Source organism: Bombina bombina, chromosome 7, assembly GCF_027579735.1.
Source record: "Bombina bombina isolate aBomBom1 chromosome 7, aBomBom1.pri, whole genome shotgun sequence".
NCBI lineage: Eukaryota > Metazoa > Chordata > Amphibia > Anura > Bombinatoridae > Bombina > Bombina bombina.
The window spans coordinates 606,015,167-606,032,678 of NC_069505.1; the positions used below are offsets into that span (position 1 = coordinate 606,015,167).

General features: G+C 39.0%; 1 protein-coding gene across 2 annotated transcripts in view; it reads right to left on the bottom strand.

Moving 5' to 3' along the window:
* The window catches only part of LOC128635611 (uncharacterized), a 119,499-nt gene that overhangs the window by 51,310 nt on the left and 50,677 nt on the right, over positions 1-17,512 (bottom strand). The window contains exon 1 of one of the 2 annotated variants that reach the window (XM_053688675.1): positions 15,782-16,119. The exons of the other annotated variant lie outside the window; for it this stretch is intronic. The gene's annotated coding sequence lies outside the window, so the exon portion shown is untranslated. Of the gene's footprint in view, positions 1-15,781; positions 16,120-17,512 lie in introns of those variants that run through there. 2 annotated transcript variants of the gene reach the window in all.

A 17,512-nucleotide genomic window follows, 5' to 3' on the forward strand; every position in this document is an offset into this window, starting at 1 on the left:
GCAGCTGCCTAAAGACCGCTGCTCCATAACCTGACCGCCTGGTCTGAGGAGGCGGACAGACATTGCCGCAATTCAACCCGATCCAATACAATCCGGTTGATTGACACCCCCTGCTAGCGGCCATGGATCTGCAAGGGGCGGCGTTGCACCAGCAGTTCACAAGAGCTTTGGTGCATTTCTTTTATATCCTGCAAAAATAAAGGTTTTTAGAGATACTATATGGCACTTTCTTAATAATCAGGAGGAAGCGGTTGCTTTTCTTGATAAATATGCTGTGGTTAATTCTTGAGGTTATTATTTTTTTATTACTCTTTTATTTTCCCCTGTTTTGCGGTATTTAAACTTTTCTTTGATGGTTAATGAGATCGATGTGTATATTGGTGCAAATATATTTCAGGTACGGCTGGTATGAGCCGAAATTTAACTTAAAGTGAAAGTAAATCCAAGCGTTTTACAAACGCTAGGATTTACTATTGAAACAAATAAAGGGCACTTTCATTCATGAAGTATAAGATACTACATGTATAAAGCTCCTTTATTTGATTCAATCGATCGCCGTTCTTAGCTCCTACAAATCCAAGCCGGATTTACCGAACGGCTATTGGCTAAGAGGTGAAATTTTTTTTTAGCCGTGGGCTGCTGTAGCAGCTAAAAATGGAGATCGATTGAATCAAGTAAAGGAGCTTTCTACATGAAGTATCTTATACTGCATGAATGAAAGTGCCCTTTATTTGTTTCAATAGTAAATCCTAGCGTTTGTAAAATGCTAGGATTTACTTTCACTTTAAATAGGTTTTCATTTAATATTTTGGTGTTATCTGTTGTGTTTTATTGTTTTGTTTTTCCCTCCTCTTGCTTTCCCTCCGCATCTCTCTGCTTATTGTTATTTTGTGCAGAGTTGTTGGGACATAGTCATAAATGAGTTAATTTTTATGTTTAAACTGGTTTCATGGAATGTTCGCGGATTTCCTCTCCCATTAAACGCTAAATGATTATAAAAGAATTGAGAAGCTTGAATAGTAATATAGCTTTTCTTCAAGAAAAATATTTGCAACATAAAGGAAATCTTTAGCTAAAAACAGGGTGGGTGGGGGAGGTGATTGCTACTAACAGCCAGGCAAGAACAAGAGGTGTTACCATTCTTCTACATAGAAATCTTAAAGGGACAGTCAAGTCCAAAAAAACCTTTCATGATTCAAATAGGGCATGTAATTTTAAACAACTTTCCAATTTACTTTTATCACCAATTTTGCTTTGTTCTCTTGGTATTCTCAGTTGAAAGCTAAACCTAGGAGATTCATATGCTAATTTCTTAGACATTGATGGCCACCTCTGCATTTGACAGTTTTTCACCACTAGAGGGCATTAGTTCATGTGTTTCATATAGATAACATTGAGCTCATGAACGTAAATTTACCCAGGAGTGAGCACTGATTGGCTAAAATGCAAGTCTGTCAAAAGTACTGAAATAAGGGGGCAGTTTGCAGAGGCTTGGATACAAGGTAATTACAGTGGTAAAATGTGTATTATTATAACTGTGTTGATTATGCAAAACTGGGGAATGGGTAATTAAGGTATTATCTATCTTTTAAACAACAAAAATTCTGATGTTGACTGTCCTTTTAAGTATAAAATATTTAATTCTGAAATTGATGAGGAGGGAAGGTATATTATTTTACAAATTGATATTTTAGATCAGAGATATATATTATGTAACATATACGGCCCTAACAGACTAGATAAAAGTTTTTGGAATAAAATGAAACAGAATTTATTAATATTCACAAACCACAGGTTGATAGTAGCTGGAGACTTCAATATGATAGCGCAATCCCCAATTGATCGGATGTTTCAGGGGAAAAAAACACATTAAGCAGCACAGAAATGAAACAGGGTTTTTCAGAGTTTTTAGAAATACATTAAATTTAAACATATATGGAGGTTGCAAAATCCTGATACAAAATATTATACATGCAAATCAAAAACACATAAAGCATACATTGGAATTGATTATATTCTAATTAATGAGAAGCTAGTGGGTCAAACAAGGTCAGATATCTCATATACTCGTATCTCCGACCATGCACCAATTTCATTCTCTACTCAAGTAGGCTTTTCTAAGAAATACCCAAACGCATTTATTTTTCCTAAATATTTATATACAAATGTTAAATTCAAAAATTGGTTATTAGACACCTGGCGCAAGTATGTGGCACAAAATGAAAACTCTAGAAATATATTGGGAGGCATCAAAAGCTGTACTTAGGGGTGAAATAAAAGCTTTTGTTATTAATATGGTAGGGGACTTGCAGCTCTCTAATCAGCTAAACAGAGCAAATAATAATTATATAGGTGAACCTACACCAATGAATTGGTCTAAATATATGCAAGCCAGGAAAGAAAGGGATAGTTTTTTACAGCAGAATGTTACAGCAGAAACTTTAAGAACAAACGCTAGGTTATACAAATATGGGGGCAAAATTGGGAAATATCTTGCTAATTTAATTAACCCCTTAATGACCACAGCACTTTTCCATTTTCTGTCCATTTGGGACCAAGGCTATTTTTACATTTTTGCAGTTTTTGTGTTTAGCTGTAATTTTCCTCTTACTCATTTACTGTACCCACACATATTATATACCGTTTTTCTCGCCATTAAATGGACTTTCTAAAGATACCATTATTTTCATCATATCTTATCATTTACTATAAAAAAAAATATAAAATATGAGGAAACAATGGAAAAAAACACACTTTTTCTAACTTTGTCCCCCAAAATCTGTTACACATCTACAACCACCAAAAAACACCCATGCTAAATAATTTCTAAATTTTGTCCAGAGTTTAGAAATACCCAATGTTTACACGTTCTTTGCTTTTTTTTGCAAGTTATAGGGCAATAAATATAAGTAGCACTTTGCTATTTCCAAACCACTTTTTTTCAAAATGAGCGCTAGTTACATTGGAACACTGATATCTGTCAGGAATACCTGAATATCCCTTGACATGTATATATTTTTTTTTAGAAGACATCCCAAAGTATTGATCTAGGCCCATTTTGGTATATTTCATGCCACCATTTCACCACCAAATGCGATCAAATAAAAAAAATTGTTCACTTTTTCACAAATTTTTTCACAAACTTTAGGATTCTCACTGAAATTATTTACAAACAGCTTGTGCAATTATGGCATAAATGGTTGTAAATTTTTCTCTGGAATCCCCTTTGGTCAGAAATAGCAGACATATATGGCTTTGACGTTGCTTTTTGGTAATTAGAAGCCGCTAAATGCCACTGCGCACCATGCATGTATTATGCACAGCAGGGAAGGGGTTAATAAGGGAGCATGTAGGGAGCTTTTTGGGGTAATTTTAGCTTTAGTGTAGTGTAGTAGACAACCCAAAGTATTGATCTACGCCCATTTTGGTATATTTCATGCCACCATTTCACCGCCAAATGCGATCAAATAAAGAAAAACGTTAAATTTTTCAAAATTTTAGATTTCTCACTGAAATCATTTACAAACATTTTGTGCAATTATGGCACAAATGGTTGTAAATGCTTCTCTGGGGTCTCCTTTGTTCAAAAATAGCAGACATATATGGATTTGGTGTTGCTTTTTGGTAATTAGAAGGCCGCTAAATGCCACTGCGCACAACACGTGAATTATGCCCAGCAATGAAGGGGTTAATTAGGTAGCTTGTATGGAGTTTGCAGGGTTAATTTTAGCTTTAGTGTAGAGATCAGCTTCCCACCTGACACCTCCCCCACCCCAAAAATTCTGCCAGTACTAAAATAAAAGGTATCCTTTTTTTATATATAGCATATTTACATATGCTGCTGTGTAAGATTCCCCCCCTTAGCCCCCAACCTCCCTGATCCCCCCCAAAACAGCTCTCTAACCCTCCCCCTCTGCCTTATTGGGGGCCATCTTGGGTACTGGCAGCTGTCTGCCAGTACCCAGTTTGCATGTAAAAATGTTTTTATTTTTTTTTATTTTTGTTTTTTCTGCAGTGTAGCTTCCCCCCCCCCCCCCAAGACTAATCCCCCACCCCCTCCCAGATCCCTTAGATGACTTTAATCAGGGATTTTATCCCTCCTTTCTCCCCATAATAAAAGAAACCGTTTCTGTAGTGTAAGTGGTTCCCACCCACTCCCTCCCCGTGCATCCTGCAATAACCGGAAAACAGCTGGAAGTGATCAGGATCGCTTCCAGCTGCTTTCCACACTGAGGACGTGCAGGGTACGTTCTCAGGCGTTAACTGCCTTTTTTCTGAGGACGTACCCTGCACGTCCTCAGTCGTTAAGGGGTTAAACAAGCTTGTGGATCGAACATTATCACTAAAATACAAATATGGAAAAAGAGCCTAACTCAGTCCGAAGATATAAGAAAATAATTTCTTGCTTATTATCAAAAACTTTCCCTCTCCAAAGAAATAAATGTGCAGAATAAGAATTCCTTTAGGAATAGATGCTCCTTACCTCAATTAAAAGAAGAAAAACTCTCTGAACTAAATAAACCAATAGGGGAAGAAGAGATCGTCCAGGTAATTCAATCAGGTAAATTTAATAAAGCTGCCGGGCCTGATGGTCTCCCAATTGAGTATTATAAAATTCTAATCACAGAAGTGGCTAAACTCTTACAAAGATTATTATTATTATTTTATTATCAGGTATTTGTAGAGCGCCAACAGGTTCCGCAGTGCTATGAACATAAGTGGCATATAAAAACGATTACAGGGATCAAATGGTGAGAGAGGGTCCTGCTGAGAGTTGCACTGTTGTAGTCAGCTCTTATGAAGGTGAATTACAAACAGCTGGGCTCATAGGCTTACATGCTAAGGATTTTTAGGGGATAACAGTGGAGATAGGAAGGTTAGTGAAGGTTGTAAGCGTCCCTGAATAGTAGAGTCTTCAGGGAGCACTTGAAGCTTTTAAAACTAGGGGAGAGTCTTGAGGAGCGAGGCAGAGAGTTCCATAAGATGGGAGCCAGTCTGGAGAAATCTTGTAACCGCAAGTGTGAGGAGGTAACAAGAGTGGAGGAGAGTAGGAGATCATGAGCGGAGTGAAGGGGACGGGAGGGAGAGTATCTGTAGACAAGGTCTGAGATGTAGGGAGAGCAGTGCAATAAAGGGCTTTGTGTGTCAGACTGAGAATTGTGTGTTTAATCCTGGAGGCAAGAGGAAGCCAGTGAAGGGATTGGCAGAGAGGTGCGGCAGACGAAGAATGACGTGCAAGGAAGATGAGCCTGGCAGAGGCATTCATTATGGATTGTAAAGGAGTTAGGTGGCAGCTAGGGAGACCAGAGAGGATGGAGTTGCAGTAGTCGAGGCGAGAAAGGATGAGACAGTGGATTAAAATCTTTGTTGTGTCTTGTGTAAGGAAATGTCTAATTTTAGCGATGTTTTTAAGGTGGAAGCGGCAGGCATTAGCCAAGGACTGAATGTGAGGAGTGAAAGAAAGATCTGAGTCCAGTGTGACCCCAAGACATCGGGTATGTGAGGTTGGGGTAATGATGGAGTTATCAACAGTTATAGAGACATGGGGGGTGGAGATTTTGGAAGAAGGGGTGAAAATAAGGAGCTCAGTTTTGGAGAGATTTAGCTTGAGGTAGTGAGAGGACATCCAAGATGAGATATGAGAGAGACAGTAAGTGACACGGGTTAGCAAGGAAGGAGATAGTTCTGGTGCAGAGAGGTAGATTTGGGTGTTGTCGGCATACAAATGATAATGAAACCCATGGGACTTTATTAAGGATCCTATTGAGGACCTGTAGATTGAGAAGAGAAGGGGACCGAGGACAGAGCCTTGCGGTACCCCAACAGAAAGAGGTAACGGGTCAGAGGATGCCCCAGAGAATGCTACACTAAAGGTACGGTTAGACAGATAGGAAGAGAACCAAGAGAGAGCTGTGTCACAAATGCCGAAGGATTGGAGGGTATTGAGTAAAAGAGGGTGTTGACAGTATCAAAGGCTGCAGACAGATCAAGGAGAATAAGTAGAGAAAAGTGGCCTTTTGATTTTGCTGTAAGTAGGTCATTGGTAACCTTAACAGTCTCTGTTGAGTGAAGGGGGCGAAATCCATATTGCAGTGAGTTAAGGAGGGAGTTTAGTGTAAGGAAATGGGATAGACATGCATATACTAGCTTTTCAAGAAGCTTTAAGGCAAGAGGAAGTAGGGAAATAGAGCGGTAGTTGGATGGGGAGGTTGGATCGAGAGAAGGTTTTTTGAGGATAGGTGTGACTAATCCATGCTTAAGAGATGTGGGAACTATACCAGTGCTGAGTGAGAGGTTGAAGATGTGTATGAGTATAGGGGTAAGGGTAGAAGAGAGGGAGGGAAGTAGTTGTGAGGGGATGGGGTCGAGGGGACAGGTAGTGAGGTGAAAGGATAGTATAAGGGCAGAAGCTATATATATTATTTAATACATATTTTGCTCAAAATAGCTCTATATCTAAAAACTTTGCCAGCTCATTCATCACCTTAATATTGAAAAAGGTTAAAAATCCTGAAAATATGGATTTGTGTCATCCTATATCACTGCTTAATGTGGATTATAAGATTCTTACTAGTATAAGAGCAACGAGGTTACAGAAATTTATTCCAAACTTGATTCACAGTGATCAAACTGGATTTATAAAGGGGCGTTCATCTTTTTACAAATTTACGTAGATTATTGTTGGTACTTGACCATTATAACCTTGAAAGGAAAAAAGGGACGAGTATTAACCCCTTAACGACCGAGGACGTGCAGGGTACGTCCTCAAAAAAAAGGCAGTTAACGCCTGAGGACGTACCCTGCACGTCCTCGGTGTGGAAAGCAGCTGGAAGCGATCCTGTTTGCTTCCAGCTGCTTTCCAGTTATTGCAGTGATGCCTCGATATGGAGGCATCCTGCAATAACCTTTTGAAGCCATCCGATGCAGAGAGAGCCACTCTGTGGCCCTCTCTGCACCGGAGATCGGTGGCTTCCTTCGTTGGTGGGTGGGAGCAGTACCGGGAGGCGGGTGGCGGCCATCGATGGCCCTGGAGATGTGGAGGGGGGCGGGATCGTGGGCGGGGATGCCCGGGGGCGCGCACGGACACGCGCGCATGCACGGGAGGGCTGGGGCGGGCGCGTGCACGGGGAGGGAGTGGGTGGGAACCGCTACCCTACAGAAAAAGGCAATCAGTTAAAAAAAGTAAAAAAAAAAAATACGATCAATGAGGTGGTGGGGGTTTGTGGTGTGTGGGGGGGGGGTGTTTGGGGAAGCTACACTACAGAAAAAAAAAAACTAAGGAAAAAAAAAAAAAAGACCTTTTTTGTGCAAGCTGGGTACTGGCAGACAGCTGCCAGTACCCAAGATGGCCCCCAATAAGGCAGATAGGGAAGGTTACAGAGCTGTTTTGGGGGGGATCAGGGAGGTTGGAGGCTAAGGGGGGTCCTACACAGCAGAAGAATTATTATTTTTTTTTTTAAAAAAAAACCTAAACCCCCCAAAAAGCTTTTATTTTAGTACTGGCAGACTTTCTGCCAGTACTTAAGATGGCGGGGACAATTGTGGGGTGGGGGAGGGAAGGGAGCTGTTTGGGAGGGATCAGGGGGTCTGATGTGTCAGGTGGGAGGCTGATCTCTACACTAAAGCTAAAATTAACCCTGCAAGCTCCCTACAAACTTCCTAATTAACCCCTTCACTGCTAGCCATAATACACATGTGATGCGCAGCAGCATTTTGCGGCCTTCTAATTACCAGAAAGCAACGCCAAAGTCATATATATCTGCTATTTCTGAACAAAGGGGATCCCAGAGAAGCATTTACAACCATTTGTGCCATAATTGCACAAGCTGTTTGTAAATGATTTCAGTGAGAAACCTAAAATTGTGAAAAATTTAACGTTTTTTTTTATTTGATCGCATTTGGCGGTGAAATTGTGGCATGAAATATACCAAAATGGGCCTAGATCAATACTTTGGGTTGTCTACTACACTACACTAAAGCTAAAATTAACCATACAAGCTCCCTACAAGCTCCCTAATTAACCCCTGCACTGCTGGGCATAATACACGTGTGGTGCACAGCGGCATTTAGCGGCCTTCTAATTACCAAAAAGCAATGCCAAAGCCATATATGTCTGCTATTTCTGAACAAACGGGATCCCAGAGAAGCATTTACAACCATTTGTGCCATAATTGCACAAGCTGTTTGTAAATAATTTCAGTGAGAAACCGAAAGTTTGTGAAAAAATTTGTGAAAAAGTGAACGATTTTTTGTATTTGATCGCATTTGGCGGTGAAATAGTGGCATGAAATATACCAAAATTGGCCTAGATCAATACTTTGGGATGTCTTCTAAAAAAAAATATATACATGTCAATTGATATTCAGGGATTCCTGAAAGATATTAGTGTTCCAATGTAACTAGCGCTAATTTTGAAAAAAAGTAGTTTGGAAATAGCAAAATGCTACTTGTATTTATGGCCCTATAGCTTTCAAAAAAAGCAAAGAACATGTAAATATTAGGTATTTCTAAACTCAGGACAAAATTTAGAAACTATTTAGCATGTTTTCTTTTTGGTGGTTGTAGATGTGTAACAGATTTTGGGGGTCAAAGTTAAAAAAAGTGTGTTTTTTTCAATTTTTTCCTCATATTTTATAAAAAATTTTATAGTAAATTATAAGATATGATAAAAATAATGGTATTTTTAGAAAGTTAATTTAATGGCAAGAAAAACAGTATATAATATGTGTGGCTACAGTAAATGAGTAAGAGGGAAATTACAGCTAAACACAAACACCGCAAAAATGTAAAAATAGCCCTGGTCCCAAACGGACAGAAAATGGAAAAGTGCTGTGGTCATTAAGGGGTTAAAGAGCATAAGGCTATATTAGCATTAGACGCAGAAAAAGCTTTTGATGCCATTAAATGGGAGCATCTTTATGAATCACTTGCCCAATTTGGGTTTAAAGGCCCTTTTATAGGTTTCATTTATGTATTATATAATAACCCTTTCTGCCCTTATTATCAATGGGGCATGTACTTCACCATTTCAGTTATTCAGGGGAACCCATCAGGGGTGCCCACTTTCTCCTCTATTTTTAAATTTAAGTATAGAACCCCTGGCCATGATATTGCGTGAAGAAATAAAAGGAATTCCTGAAGGGGACAATATCTCTCGAATAGTTTTTTATGCTGATGATTTACTAGTATTTTTAAGTGACATAGATGAAAATGTCTTTAAACTGCTGAATATATTAAAAACCTTTGGTTCTTTTTTAGGATATGTTGTCATTGCGTTAAAATCCGAATTTTTGTGGATATATAAAAAAAAGGAATTAAGGATTGAACTATCTTACAGAATTGTTACACAGCTAAAATGTTTAGGACTTAATGTAAGCAAGAATCCAGAGGAATGGTACAAGATTAATTTTCATAATTTATTCAATAAAACAGAGTTCAAGAAATGGTCTACATTACCACTGTCTATAGCCGGGAAAATGTATCTTATAAAAATTATGCAGAATTTACCTTTATTTGTTTTTAAAAACATAATTTATGCTTACCTGATAAATGTATTTCTCTTGTGTATCGAGTCCACGGATTCATCCTTACTTGTGGGATATTCTCCTTCCCTACAGGAAGTGGCAGAGAGAGCACCCACAGCAGAGCTGTCTATATAGCTCCCCCCTTAGCTCCACCCCCCAGTCATTCGACCAAAGGCTAGGAAGAAAAAGGAGAAACCATAGGGTGCAGTGGTGACTGAAAGTTTAAAAATAAAAATATATATGCCTGTCTTAAATAAACAGGGCGGGCCGTGGACTCGATACATCACAAGAGAAATAAATTTATCAGGTAAGCATAAATTATGTTTTCTCTTGTAAGATGTATCGAGTCCACGGATTCATCCTTACTTGTGGGATACCAATACCAAAGCTTTAGGACACGGATGAAGGGAGGGACAAGACATGGACCTTAAATGGAAGGCACCACTGCTTGTAGAACCTTTCTCCCAAAAATAGCCTCCGAAGAAGCAAAAGTATAAAATTTGTAAAATTTGGAAAAAGTATGAAGCGAAGACCAAGTCGCCGCCTTACAAATCTGTTCAACAGAAGCCTCATTTTTAAAAGCCCATGTGGAAGCCACAGCTCTAGTAGAATGAGCAGTAATTCTTTCAGGAGGCTGCGGTCCAGCAGTCTCATAGGCCAAACGGATGATGCTTTTCAGCCAAAAGGAAAGAGAGGTAGCCATAGCCTTTTGGCCTCTCCGCTTACCAGAATAAACAACAAACAATGAAGATGTTTGATGGAAATCTTTGGTTGCTTGTAAGTAGAACTTTGAAGCACGAACCACATCAAGATTGAGCAACAGACGTTCCTTCTTTGATGAAGGATTAGGACACAGAGAAGGAACAACAATCTCTTGATTAATATTCTTATTAGAAACAACCTTAGGAAGAAAACCAGGTTTGGTACGCAAAACCACCTTATCTGCATGGAAAATAATATAAGGGGAATCACACTGTAAAGCAGATAGCTCAGAAACTCTTTGAGCCGAAGAGATAGCAACTAAGAACAAAACTTTCCAAGATAGAAGCTTAATATCTATGGAATGCATAAGTTCAAACGGAACCCCTTGAAGAACTCTAAGGACTAAGTTTAGGCTCCAAGGTGGAGCAACAGGCTTAAATACAGGCTTAATTCTGACCAAAGCCTGACTAAAAGTTTGAACGTCTGGAACATCTGCCAGACGTCTGTGTAGTAGAATAGACAAAGCAGATATTTGTCCTTTTAGAGAACTATCTGATAATCCCTTCTCCAAACCTTCTTGGAGAAAAGACAATATTCTAGGAATCCTAATCTTACTCCACGTGTAACCTTTGGATTTCCACCAATAAAGATATTTGTGCCAAATCTTATGATAGATCTTCCTGGTGACAGGTTTTCTAGCCTGAATCAGGGTATCAATGACCGACTCAGAGAACCCACGCTTTGATAGAATTAGGCGTTCAATCTCCAAGCAGTCAGACGCAGAGAAACTAGATTTGGATGCGAGAACAGACCTTGGATTAGAAGGTCCCGCCTCATTGGCAATATCCACGGTGGAACCGAGGACATGCCCACTAGGTCTGCATACCAAATCCTGTGTGGCCACGCAGGTGCTATCAGAATCACCGAAGCTCTCTCCTGCTTGATTCTGGCAACCAGACGTGGGAGGAAAGAAAGCGGTGGAAATACATAGGCCAGATTGAAGGACCAAGGTACTGCTAGAGCATCTATCAGTACCAAGTAGAAAGTAGTGCTGCAACCTAGACGTTCAGCTGACAACACCGGAAGCCCAAACAGGCTAATAAATTGTGTTCAATATGTTGTCAAATATTAGGTAGAATCTTTAATATTGCCCTTGTTACTAATTTAGCAATCAATTCTTTGGTAAATTTACTATTTTTTTATGTCTTTTATGAGATTGTTTTTATCCTGTTTCCTGTGTCTATGGGACTGAAGTGGTTACTCTAATTACCTGCCTAACCGCTTCTTGTTTCTGCATCTATCAGTACCACCTTGGGATCCCGGGACCTGGACCCGTAACGAGAAAGTTTGGCATTCTGATGCGACGCCATCAGATCCAATTCTGGTGTGCCCCATAGCTGAATCAGCTGAGCAAATACCTCCGGATGGAGTTCCCACTCTCCCGGATGAAAAGTCTGATGACTTAGAAAATCTGCCTCCCAGTTCTCTACTCCTTGAATGTGGATTGCTGAGATATGGCAAGAGTGATCCTCTGCCCATTGGATTATTTTGGTTACCTCCATCATCGCTAGAGAACTCCTTGTTCCTCCTTGATGATTGATATAAGCTACAGTCGTGATGTTGTCCGACTGAAACCTGATGAATTTGGCTGCAGCAAACTGAGGCCAGGAAAAAACGGATTGAAAAAAACGTTAAACCCAGTAAAAAAGACTTTCAGCACCTTGCCACAGCTCTGCTGTGGCTCCTACCTGCCCTTCAGAACAATTTGTGGGTAAAAAACTTCTTTAACAGCCCTCAAACACAGCAGGAAACTCCCACCTCACTCGATGTTTTGAGGCCTATAAGAGAAACACCAGAGTGTCTCTTAATTAACCATGTGAGTTACAAAACTCAAAACCAAGCCACAATAACCCCTTTAGTCCCTTCAAAAAACGTTATAAATGAATCAATAAACAAAACGTTTTTTCCTAACAGTGTCACCAGCCCTTTAGTCCCTTCAGAAAATATTATAATTGCATCAATAAACAAAATGTTTTTTCTTAACAGTGTCACCAGTAACTAATGAGCCCTTCAAGCAAGCTGAAATTCCTACTAAAATGTCTGAATACAGCTTACCCTTCCCTCATGGGGATATTGCCAGCCTTTTCTAGAATTAACACAGTCTGTCTAGAAAAATATAGACTGAACATACCTCATATGCAGCTTAGTCTGCAAACTGTTCTCCCAACTGAAGTTTTCCAGTACTCTTCAGGCCTTGTGAGAACAGCAGTGGATCTTAGTTACAAAGTGCTAAGATCATCCTCCTTGCAGAAATCTTCATCCCTTTTCTGCCAGAGAGTAAATAGTACACACCGGTACCATTTAAAATAATAAACTTTTGCTTGAGAAATAAAAAACTAACATTATAGTCACCACATAGCTCTTTGCCCTTCCTAGCAGTTAAGCAGGCAGAGAGAATGACTGGGGGGTGGAGCTAAGGGGGGAGCTATATAGACAGCTCTGCTGTGGGTGTTTTCTCTGCCACTTCCTGTAGGGAAGGAGAATATCCCACAAGTAAGGATGAATCCGTGGACTCGATACATCTTACAAGAGAAACTGGATATTAAAATTTTTAATGGAATGCTTGGAACGTTTTTCTGGGGTCCGGGTAAGTCTAGGCTCTCATTGTATAGATTGTAGCAGCTTAAGGAATATGCAGGTTTGGGCCTGCCTGCATTCCAGAAATACAATCTAATTTATCTGATGAAAATTGTCCCAGAATGGTTATTGGTTTTGCTCTGACTCTGTATAAAAGAGATTTAATTCCCTTATTTCAAACCCTATCGCCTAGATTACGAGTTTTGCGTTAGAGGCTGTGTGGTGCTAACGAGCAGTTTATGCTCACCGCTCACTTACAGACAGCGCTGGTATTACGGGTTTTAACACACCCGGCGTTAGCCGCAAAAAAGTGAGCGTAGAGCAAAATTTAGCTCCACCTCTCACCTCAATACCAGCGCTGCTTACGATAGCGGTGAGCTGGTAAAACGTGCTCGTGCACGATTTCCCCATAGGAATCAATGTGGGAGAGCCGGCTAAAAAAAACTAACACCTGCAAAAAAGCAGCGTAAAGCAGCGTAAAGGGAAATACATTTTATGTCTACACCGAACACCCTAACATGAACCCCGAGTCTAAACACCCCTAATCTTACACTTATTAACCCCTAATCTGTCGCTCCGGACACCGCCGCCACCTACATTATAATTGTGAACCCTTAATCTGCTGCCCCCAACATCGCCGACACCTACATTATATTTATTAACCCCTAATCTGCCACCCCCAATGTCGCTGCAACCTACCTACACTTCTTAACCCCTAATCTGCCCCCCCCCCAACGTCGCCACAACCTAACTACATTTATTAACCCCTAATCTGGCACCCCCAATGTCAAAGCCACTATAATAAAGTTATTAACCCCTAAACCTAAGTCTAACCCTAACCCTAAAACCCCCTAATTTAAATATAATTTAAATAAATCTAAATAAAATTACTACAATTAACTAAATAATTCTGCCACTTCTGCCCGGTTGGATGAAGACTTCTGCCCGTCTAGAGGACCACTTCTGCCCGGCTGGGTGAAGAGTTCTCACAGTAGGGTGATCTTCAAGGGGTTAGTGTTAGGTTTTTTTAAGGGGGGATTGGGGGGATTTTAGAGTATGGTTGCTTGTGTGGGTGGTGGGTTTTAAAGTTGGGGGGGGGATTTGTACTTTATTTCAGGTAAAAGAGCTGATTTTTTTGGGGCAATGCCCTGCAAAAGGCCCTTTTAAGGGTTATTTGTAATTTAGTGTAGGGTAGGGCTTTTTTTATTTTGAAGGGCTTTCTTATTTTGTTAGGTGGATTAGAGTAGGTGTAATTAGTTTAAAAATCTTGTAATTTCTTTATTATTTTCTGTAATTTAGTGGGGTTTTTTCGTACTTTAGATAATTTTATTTAATTGTAATTAATTGTATTTAATTTATGTAATTAATTTAATTATAGTATAGTGTTAGGTGTAATTGTAACTTAGGTTAGGTTTTATTTTACAGGTAAATTTGTCTTTATTTTAACTAGGTAGTTATTAAATAATTAATAACTATTTAAAAACTATTGTACCTAGTTAAAATAAATACAAAGTTGCCTGTAAAATAAAAATAAACCCTAAGCTAGCTACAATGTAACTATTAGTTATATTGTAGCTAGCATAGGGTTTATTTTATAGGTAAGTATTTAGTTTTAAATAGGAATTATTTAGTAAATTGTAGTAATTTTACTTTTATTTATTTAAATTATATTTAAGTTAGGGGGTGTTAGGGTTAGGGTTAGACTTAGGTTTAGGGGTTAATAACTTTATTATAGTGGCGGCGACGTTGGGGGCGGCAGATAAGGGGTTAATAAATGTAGGTAGGTGGCGGCGATATTAGGAACGGCAGATTAGGGGTTAATAATATTTAACTAGTGTTTGCGATGCGGAAGTGTGGCAGTTTAGGGATTAATATGTTTATTATAGTGGCGACGATGTCCGGTTTGGCAGACTAGGGGTTAAAAATTGTATTTTAGTGTTTGCGATGTGGGGGGCCTCGGTTTAGGGGTTAATAGGTAGTTTATGGGTGTTAGTGTACTTTTTAGAACTTAAGTTAAGAGTTTTATGCTACGGCGTTGTCGTGTAAAACTCTTAACTACTGACTTTAAAATGCGATACCAGTCTTGACAGGAGAGGGTGTACCGCTCACTTTTGGTCAGACTCGTAATACTGGCGCTATGCAAATCCCATTAAAAATATAGCATACACAATTAATGTAAGTGGATTTGCGGTATTTCCGAGTCTGGCCAAAAAAGTGAGCGGTGAGCCTGTCATTTCAACACTCGTAATACCAGCGGGCGTTAAATAGCAGCGTTAGGACCTCTTAACGCTGCTTTTTAAAGCTAACGCACATCTCGTAATCTAGGCCTATGTTTTTAAAGCCCTCCTACATATTGATGTTAAATCATGGCCCCTGGATCTGAAACATCTTATTACTCTTCAACACTTCACTCCCTAACACTGCGCTAACAGACTAAGAGAACTGCTGGGGCTCGGATGTACGTAAATTAATATCCTTGAGTCCCCAGGCACATCTGATGAATTCCCTATTTAAACTCAATTAAATGCACAAATCAAGATGAGCTGCTAGGCAGAAAAAATTATACTAAAATATCGATAGTAACAATAATAAATAGATTAGAGTATATCTCACACGTATGCTTACGTATGCACTTAAAATTACAAACATATGTGCTTAACTAATATACAAAAATTCATGTTACCTTAATGACTCGAGGAGTATGATAGAAATATTCACGTTCTGTGCTCTGTATGATACAATCCGGCTTCCCCCTCACACTGGTCTTGAATGCTGTGCTGCTGTCCAAGTTGCTGGACGCTAAAGAGCGCCCAGCCCAAACGATACTGCAAACGAAAAAACAAACACAGAGCGCAACCGCAACTCAAGGTAAAAGCTTTAATTATGAGTTTAGCGCTATCAAACAAATTTGCACTTACAAGATAACTGTAAGAATATTGCCTTTTGATATGTAATCTTTCCGGCTGCACCAAAGTCTTTTCCGCCCCTTCTGCTCCTGTTGTATCCCTGCGTGTACGGAGGTCAGTGGCGCTGATGCAATAACACTTCCGGTGGCAGTTTATTCTTCCTTGTGCAGATACGAAAAAGAGTCTGTAAAGCTGTTCTTTGTCCTCCTGTCTACGCGTTTCATCCGATTAGTACAGACTTTTTCAAGACCCAGGACTCATGTGAAATCATCTACGGGGATCCTCTATTTAAATGTCTTAATGCATTCTAATTGGGTAAGAATGCTCCAATCCAATGGCTACAACGGACACACCTTCCTTCCTATAGCGGAGCGGTGGTCAATTTGCCTCTATAGTGACTGCAATTCACAGTTAATAGCTTCCATAACTCATATAGCATACAATACAAAAAATGCAAAAAATATATTCATATAACGCAATAATACATTAATACATTGATACTTAAAAATCGTTACATGTAAAATTCTAACATTTTATTCATATTTTAAAATTTAAAATAGTAATATTTAAATAAATAAAAACATTCATACCCCTCAACTAATAAAAAATATATTTTTATATAAAATCTTATGAATATAGGGGCTTCTTAATAGTGATATGACAAAATTCATTAAAAACCAGAAACTCAAAAAATCAAAAAATCACAAAATCAAAAGGCACTGAAAACACAGTGACCCTAACATCTAAGCAATATTTCCCTACATAAATAAATTAAAGATGACAATTAATTTATTTATACTTTACAACTTCCCTGCTATGGTGTAATAATTTATTTTATTTCATCCTTATTCTATGCTGACTGTTATCCATATAGATCAATCAGTTTATGAAAATTCCCACTTAACTAATACTTATTCACATCAGGATATCACACAACTTTACATCATAAAGGCTTGCAGATCAAAATCTATGTTCAAGCCTTTGGGGGCCAAACACTGAAGGTTCTGTATCCATTTAGTTTCCTTTTTCCTTAATGTAATTAATCTTTGATGGGGGTTAGAACTAACTGGCACTGTCTCTAAAATGCTAATTCTCAAACTACTGGGATCTTGCCTATGAACAATTCTAAAGTGATCTGATACACTGTGGGTTTTAAGGCCTATTTCAATGTTATTGATATGCTCATAGCACCTACGTTTTATTTTTCTTCCCACATAGACACTCCCACATTTGCATGTTAAACTGTACACCACAAAAGTAGATTGACATGTACCTCTAGATTTAATTGGAAATGACTTGGTATTGCTTGTGTCCATCACACTATTCCTATTCCAAATTAGAGGGCACATGCAACAACTTTTGCGGCCACATTTAAAGGTTCCTGGCTTCCCTGAGATCCATTGATCCAAGGTACCAGTCCTATTTGAAATTTTTGAATCTGTATTAGATAACTTAGATGGAGCAAGAATATTCTTGAGATTCTTATTCTTCTTAAATACGATCTCTGGTTTATCCTGAATTATTCCCTTAAGTACTGGATCTGCCTTCAGTATCCCCCAGTGTTTATTTAAAACTTTTTTGAAGAAACCTGCTCCTTCATTAAAAGTGGTAATGAATCTAATTTTATTGTCATTGGAATTTTCATTATCGTTTTGTGTCTTTTTGGGACATAACAACAGTTCCCTTGAACACACTGTGTTTTTGTTCCTAGCTTCCCTGATTAGATCTCTGTTGTACTCTTTT